We start from the raw sequence: 8347 nt of genomic DNA, 5'->3' as shown, positions 1-8347 counted from the left end.
TGGACTTTGGACATGAAGGACACGGTCTGACCCTGAAGCAGATCATAAAGTGGATTAATCTGTTCTGCTGTCAACAGATGATTGGTTGATGTTTAATCATTGACTGGATTTATGATTTGATTGTTTTCTTCTGTCAAACATCAACAGATTTTGAGGTTTTTCTTTTTCTCCAAACATCACATGATGATGGAAATCTGAGGGAACTGGATCAGAAAAAAAAAAAAAACTTTTAAATCTGTTTCCATTTTCCATCATTTCTATTTTCTTCTCATTTTCTTTTCTTCGACCCAAAACTCCTCCAACAGGATTCCTGAAGCGTCTTTCAAAGTCAGAAGTTTCAGATTCTCTATCAGGGTTTGTGTTTGTGAAAAAGACCTTCAGGATTTAGAATCTGGTTCTGGACTCTTCTGCCTGATGAAGGTCTGACAGACAAACCCTGCAGGAAGAAACCAACTGCATTTGCTGCTTCTGCGCTCCAAAGTCTGTTTCCATGGCAACAGCAGGTTGTTAGCTGGTCCCGCCTACAGCAGACTGAGCAACAGTTTTGTCTCCTTTGCACATGTATGTAATAGATTACACTGTAAATACACTCATCCCTAAATGTAAATATTTAGTATTTCTGTACATTTCTAATCAAACAACCTGGAAATCTGGACAGAACTGTTTATAGTAGAACTACCTTGTACAGTAAACCCTTGTTTTTCGCGGGGGTTACGTTCCGTCAAGTAGAAACCTTTATATTTTTAACAATTATTATACAATTAAATACTCTATTATACATTGAAAAGAAAGAACAAAGCATTTTACAGGCTCAAGCACCAATAAAAGTACTTTAGAAATGTTTTTTTTTCAACAAATAACTTCTGTACTGTCAAATAATTTTAATCATTGATGTGAACAGAAGGCTTCAAATCGCGGAGATTAGTCCCGCCCACCGCGACCCAAAGAATTGGATTAAACGGGAGAAAATTTGAAATGATTATGAAAAAGATACAAAGTACAGTTGTACAAATAGTGACTCAGGTGTATTTCACTGCTCTTCAGACTGAGCCGCTGCATCCTGACTCCACTCTGCAGTGTTTTCTTCTTCTGAATCCCGCGGTGCAGCTGTGTTTGTTCGGGAGAAGAACACAGTGATTGGCAGTTGTCGCTCTGTTTTCTATGGGTTTTAGAGAAACTCGAAATTGCAAGATGATTTTCACGTACGAGTTGTAAATTTGGCGAGCTGTCTTTTAGGTACGTGTACATATTAAACTGCAACGTTATTGACGCACAGGTAGAGAAGAAGCAGAGGGACATTTTAGCCAATCAGAATGCAGAACACAATGCACGATGCAAATCCGTGAAGTAGCGAAACCGTGAAAAGTAAACCGTGTTATAGCGAGGGATCACTGTACATTGTTTTCATATCTAACTCATATTTATTTGCATCTTGAACTTCTATTCATGACATGTTTCTATCCCTCACTTTACTGCTTGTTGTACTTTGGTTAAACACAAACTGCATTTGGTTTCCTTGTACCTGTTTATGTGTAACGACAATAAAACTGAATCTAATCTAATGTCTGTTAGAGCAGAACAGAGCCGCTCAGAGGTCAAAGGTCAGCTGCTGCACCTTTCTGTGACTGCAGTCCTTCACCTGCCGACACACCCACAGGACACCTGAGCATTAGCTCCGCCCCCTAGCAAAGTCTGTGTGGGAGCTTCACTCTGCACAGGAGCAGAACCCTCAGCTGCTCCTCTTCATCTCTGCTGCTCCTCTTCATCTCAGCTGCTCCTCTTCCTCTCTGCTGCTCCTCTTCCTCTCTGCTGCTCCTCTTCCTCTCTGCTGCTCCTCTTCCTCTCTGCTGCTCCTTCAGGGGGCAGGAGGAGGCGTCACCTCCAGACAGCTGGGATCCTCTGAGGATTGGGTTCTGTTAGCAGGTTAGTAACTGCACTGCGGTGATGTGTGGAACCTGGACTACCGCGTCAACTTCACCTGGATAAACTCCTCCAGAATCAAAGAAGTCAACCAAACAATTCCTGTTTTTCTGACTTCACTCTCATCAAACACACAGCTGGGAAAGATCGCTGCATTCATTTAGACACACCAATGTTGATCAATCTAACACACCAAGACATACTTTTATTATTTTATTGAAATATAATCATTACAAAACTCTCGCAGACACAACACACAAAGATGCAAGGCACAGCTCTTTTCAAAAACAAAGATAAAAAAAACAAAAAAACACCAAGTATCATGTATAAAAGATATTTAAAAAAATCAGCATAAATTCAAATACAAGGCAGTCAACAATCTGGACCCTAGATTTGTAACCATTCTGTAGCAGAGTTACAAATGTCATCAATGAAAGGATTTGAGTTGTGAATACATTTCAATGAGGAGAAATACAATTTGACTTCATTTTGAAAACACAGGAGGTTCGGCCGATCTTTTTTCCACTTTTTCTTATGAATATGATATTTTCCCAAAAGCAGGAAGATGTTCACCAAGTTTGTTTTGGCAACTTACTGATATAAGACAAAATATCTTTTTCTGTTAATTGTATGTTGTTAATGTTTTGACTAAGCCAGTTCTGAAAATCTTGCCAGAACCTTTGGATCACTGGACATGAAACAAACAGGTGTCTGGTTGTTTCTGGGGCTACATGACAGAAATCACACGGATCAACCTCAAAGCCAAATCTACTTCTCAATGTCTCTGCCGAAGGGTAATAATTGTTTATCATTTTGAACTGCATTTCTTTAATTTTGGGGACCACTGGCCATTTTAGGAATTTCCAAAGTTGAGCCCCTGATGTGACTGACAGGTGTCTCAGTTATTTTATATTTCACTTTTCTATTGAAGTCATGATATAATATACCTTTAAAGGATTTGTTTAGGTATTTATTATCACATTTTTTTTCATTAAGTTTTATTTCTCCTATTACTAAATTTGGTAATTTAATTTGAACATAGGAAGACAGTATTGTTTTTTTATTAAATGTATTAAAGCAATTGGAATTTCTCTGCAGGTTTTCTGGAATTCTTTGGTTGTGCATTCAATATCATATTTACTTTTGAAGTCTTTTAACTGAAGAATTTCTCCATTTGAATCAAGAATATCCCTTACAAAAAGAATCTTGTGATCAAACCAATTCTGATGAAAAATGGTCTTCCTGTTTGTGGTAATTACTCTGTTGTTCCACAGGGGGGCGCAGTGAGGAGTGTAATTTTGGCTGAATATCATTTTCCAGTGGAAAAGTACTTGTTTGTGAAATTCTGAAATCTTTATAGGAAGTTTGGAAATTTCAAAGTCACATATCAGCAAAAGATCGAATCCACCGACTTTATTGAAGATGTTTTTGGGAATATGAAACCATATTGAATCAGGATTAGCCAAAAAGTATTTTAACCATTTTATTCTAAAGGTTCCAATCATTGATTCAAAATCAGTCGTCCTTATACCTCCTAAATTATATTCCCTAATTAGTTGAGATTTTCTGATGTAATGGGTCTTATTTCTCCAAATAAATTTATAAATAACTGAGTTAATCTTTTTAAACATTCTTTGGGTTAATGTAGAGAGATTGGCACGGATATATTAATTTTGAAATTCCCTCAGATTTGGACAACAAATTTCTTCCAAAAATGGTTAGATCTCTGATTAACCAGTGATTGAATGATTTCTGCATTTGGTTATTTTTTTCCATTATGTTTATTTCTTCTCTTTCTTTTTCATCTTTATTTAATTTAATTCCTAAATATTTTACTTCGTGTTTTGTTGGGATTGAAAACATTTATTTTTCCAGACAAGAGTACAGGGGGAGTAATTCACATTTTTGTAAGTTTAATTGAAGACCAGAAGCTTTTGAGATAATGGATATAATTTGCAGGGCTTTCATTACCATGTTTTTGTCTTTTAAAAAAAACGGTGTCATCTGCAAACTGGCTAAGGCGGAATTCAAAATCAAAAACCTTAATGACTTGAAAATTAGGGTTGTTTAGAATTAAGTATGCTATGTTACATTTATTCTGGGTGTTAGTTCTGAGTTAACAGTGATGTAACTGTAAATTTCAGTATAGAACATTCTTATAATTGAGCAAAATTTTTTTCCAAATCCAAAACGTTCCAGCGTTTGAAATAAAAAGTTATGTTCTACAGAATCAAAGGCTTTGAAATAGTCAGTAAATAAAATGAGACTTTGTTTCTAGCATAGATTGATAATCCATCATGTCCAGAATTAATCTAACATTATTATGTATGTTTCTTCCTTTTATAAAGGCAGATTGAAAACTATCCACTACTTTGTCTAGAACCAGTTTAATCCTGTTTGCATAAACCAGAGCCAATAGTTTGTAATCATTACACAGCAGAGTGATGGGCCTCCAATTATCTAACTTTGTCCTTATTTGGTTTAGGGAGTAAGGTTATCAGTCCAGTTTTCATAGATGGAGTTAGACAACCTTCATGGATGCAGTCTTTGAAAGCATTAATCATTAAATCTTTAATGTCCGGCCAGAAAAACTTTAAAAATTCTGCAGTTAGTCCATCTATTCCTGGTGATTTGCCATTACTCATATTTTTCAATGCAATTTCAATTTCTGATATAGTTACATCTTCGTCTAAACTAATTCTATCGACGTCTTCTATCTTTTGGATGTGTTCTTTAATTTGGGTAAAATATATGTCACAATTTTCTTGGCAAAAATTTGAGCTATATAAAGTTGAGTAAAATGAAAAAAAATCAGATTTAATTTGCTCTGGGTCTTCAATTAATCTTCCATTTTTGTTTATTTTACCTAACTGTTTTTTTGTTTGTCTCCATTTTTCTAATCCATAGAAGTATGTTGTGTTTTTTTCTCCCTCTTCAATCCACTTAGCTCTGGATCGTATAAACGCACCGTTTGCTTTTTCTGAATAAATCTCATCAAGTTGTTTCTGGAGCTTGTTTAACTCGGCCAGATCTTCCTCTGAAGGATCAGTCTTGTTGCATAAAATATTCATCTTTCTGACAATTTCTTTTTGCTTTATTTTCCTATTTTTACAACATGTTTACCAGTTTCACCTGCTATACGTTTGCTTTCAAATTTAAACCACTCCCACTTCCCTTTGTTTGTCATTTCCATTCCCTTGACTTTCAAACATAGAGATTTGATCTCCTTAATAAATATATCATTTAGTAAAAGTTTATTGTTGAATTTCCACGTGTTGTGAGATGGGTGTGTATTTTTGCACAGTTTTAGGGAAAGGCTGATTAAACAATGGTCAGTAAGTGGAGACGGTTCTATTTCACAGTTTCCTACATGAGCAGATAAAGGTTGAGAAATGAGCCAATAATCTATTCTTGATCGCTGGTTAAAGTTTGATAAACTGATCCATGTATAGTTTTTAGATGTGGGGTTTTTTAATCTCCAGAAATTAAATGTGTTTGTTGACAAACAGAAGTTTCTGATGACATCATTGTGTTCTGGTTGTTGTCCTTTAACGGGTAATCTATCAAGCCAAGAGTTTGAAGCAATGTTAAAGTCTCCTCCAATAATTACTTTATCTGTTGCATGAGAAATTTTCCATTCCAAAAAAAACATAAGCAAGTTTTTCCAACATATTCTTATTTTGTACTTTGTTATTGTCCCCATATAAAGTCAGCACAATGATGACTTGCTCATTTATTTCAATAGCTGCTAACAACCAGAGGCCTTCTCCATCTCCAAGATGCCTAATTAACTTCCCTGAAAACCTGTTCAACAGAATCCTGACTCCTGCTGAGCGGCTTGTGCCGTGTGAGGAAAGGATTGTATCTCCCCATTGTTGTTTCCAAAAGACTTCATCTGCTGGACCTGAGTGGGTTTCTGCAGTAAAATCAGATTTGCCTTAAGTTCTTTACAAAATAAAAAGAGTGCCTTGCGTTTTGTAATCATTTTCAAACCTCTGGTATTTAAAGAAACAAATAAAATAGACATGAACACAGAGCAGAATACTTTGTGTCTAAATAAACGCTGAGATTTCCTGAAAACGCAGGAATGAGCAGAATGTCTGTCCAAAACCATAAAGCAACATAAATGGACCAACTTCCCCCATAATAGTAAAAGTTCTTTTTTTTTGTTGTTTTTTTGTTGTTATCAACCTTCAATTTACAACATTCTAATGCTCAACAATAACAGACCTTTAAACTCTGTCTCTGGTCGTCATGGCATCACTTTCCTCCCTTCATCAGCGCGTATCCCTCCTTCAGAAGGGCTCTCGTCCCGCTCCGTCTGGCTTGTTCCACCATCGGCCAGAGTTTGGCTCTTGCTTCCCGATCTTCTTTGGTAAAGTCCTCCCTGAAGTAGATCTTCATCTCTTTGCAGACTCTGGCTTCCTTGGATTTTCTCCAAACTTCGTCTCTCACCGTGCGCATTGCAAACTGGATGATTATGGCTCTTGGCATGTTGTTATTCACTGCGCCTCTTTCTCCCAGCCGATGAACGGTGTCGACGGTGTCCCGGAGCTTCTCCACAGACATCGGAACCACACGGGTGAGGATACCGAGGACGACCTCTCTGGTGTTTTCCTTGTCTTTCTCAGGCCCCCCCATCAGCCGCAGGTCCCATCTCCTCTTGTATCTTTCGCTCTCCAGACATTTCTCTCTCAACTCTTTGTTTTCTAATGAGACATGCTCCACGCATTCTTGCAGCTTCACAATATTTTCTTTGTTCTCTTTTGTAGATTTTCCAATCCCATCCATCCGATCTCTATGCCTTCCAATTTCTTTTCCAAGTTGTCAAATCTTTTCAGAGCTGTTTGGATTTCATCCATACATGAATCAAGGCTGTCAAATCTGGTTAGAATGGCCTGTATGGCGTGAGTGAGGTTGCATTACTAGCGCCATCTTGTTTTTTCGTGGCTCCTCGTTTCTTCATTCTTTTTGGGTTTGGGCTGTCTAAGCAGATCGGCTCCATTTGCACTGTTTCTTCTTCCTCACAACTGTTTTCAAGACTCCGGAGGTCATAATCATGGTCGCTAACGTTAGCTTGCTTTGGGTTAGCCATTCTTCATGCAGTAGAGAAAAAACGTGAAACATATATCCAGAAGATATGCATATTTTTTTTCTTCCTAATATTGGTTTTCTGACACTTGTGGGGATGGTTGGTCTCACCACAATTCCTAATTGGACACAAAAATTGGTTTCTCTTTCAGACCCTGCCTCAAACACCGCCACTCACTCCGCCATCTTCCGGAATCCCCGCATAACCTGCTTTCTGGAATACACCCCAGGGGCCTGTTTCAGAAAGGAGGTTAAGTGTAAACTCTGAGTGCATTAACCCTGAAATCAGGGTAACCCTGGGTTTTCCGTTTCAGAATCGGAGGTTTGTTAAACCAGAGAAAGCAGAGTAAGTCAAACCCATTTCTGAAAGAGAGGTAACTTATACTCGGAGTCAGTGTCCATGGTTACTTATGCTGTGAACCTAACCTGGTCGGGAGCAGGTTTTATTCTCCAAACTCAAGGTTTCTGTCGGTCCCCTCCCCTTTTTAAAGACGAAGCGGTATTTTTCGCTTCAACCTTCATTGCCCACATTTCCGTCACACGATCTAAGTGACAAGAATGGCTTGTCCTTTTTTGGAGGACCCAATAGACGAGGAGGCTGCATTAATTCATAGAGAATTACATTTACCTCGTACGAGGATTTTGAGACCTAGACTCGATTTTTAGTCATTTCCCCATACGTTTTTGTTTGAGCGTTACCGTTTTTCGTTGCAGTCAATTACATATATACAATGAAAACAACATTAGATATGTATTGCTATGTAGATGTTTCATATGTTAAATATTGTCAACAAAGCCTACATCCATGACATGCTCACATTTGACCTGATTGAATTATGTTGAGGGGCGAGTGCAGGTGCAGATGGGGGGGGGGGGGGGAGCGTGGTATATATTGTGTGTTCGGAGGACGGAGCACTTAGTTAAATAAAGAGAAGGTGTCATTCCCAGAATAACTGTTTTGGAGTCATTCTTAATCCGCTCTGGAGGTTGAGGGTTTCCAACGGGAAGTGAACCCCGAAGGAGAATTCCCTTCGGCCCTGAAGGAAATCTCCCCTGCGCTTCTGACCACGGTTGGAAAGACGAGAGAAAAGAAAGGAGAAGTCTTCGCGCAGCGAAAGGTTCAACAGTAGACAAAAGTTCACTTTGAAAAACACAATTGCATGTATTAATATTAAACTGACCAACGTTTGCAAGAGGGGAAGGTTACCAAAAAAGTCCTCTAAACATTACCGACGTTAAATGCATTTTCCCCCCAGATTGGTTCTGTACACTATGCAGCATTTCATGCATTTACACCAGGAATAACACTTCAAAAGTACACCTAAATATCGCCATT

At 38.0% G+C, this 8347-nt stretch overlaps 1 long non-coding RNA gene across 1 annotated transcript; it reads left to right on the top strand.

The window, feature by feature from the left end:
- Positions 1 to 6127: 6127 nt before the first annotated feature.
- On the top strand, positions 6128 to 7964 carry LOC144989552 (uncharacterized). The gene is made up of 2 exons (XR_013653800.1): positions 6128 to 6502; positions 7164 to 7964. It is a non-coding gene; the product is annotated as an uncharacterized LOC144989552 (long non-coding RNA).
- The last annotated feature ends 383 nt before the right edge of the window (positions 7965 to 8347 follow it).

This window comes from Oryzias latipes, chromosome 2 (assembly GCF_053564925.1).
Source record: "Oryzias latipes strain Hd-rR chromosome 2, Olatipes_Hd-rR_3.1".
NCBI lineage: Eukaryota > Metazoa > Chordata > Actinopteri > Beloniformes > Adrianichthyidae > Oryzias > Oryzias latipes.
Note: the sequence above shows the minus strand (reverse complement) of the source record. Positions and strands in the feature narration are given on the sequence as shown.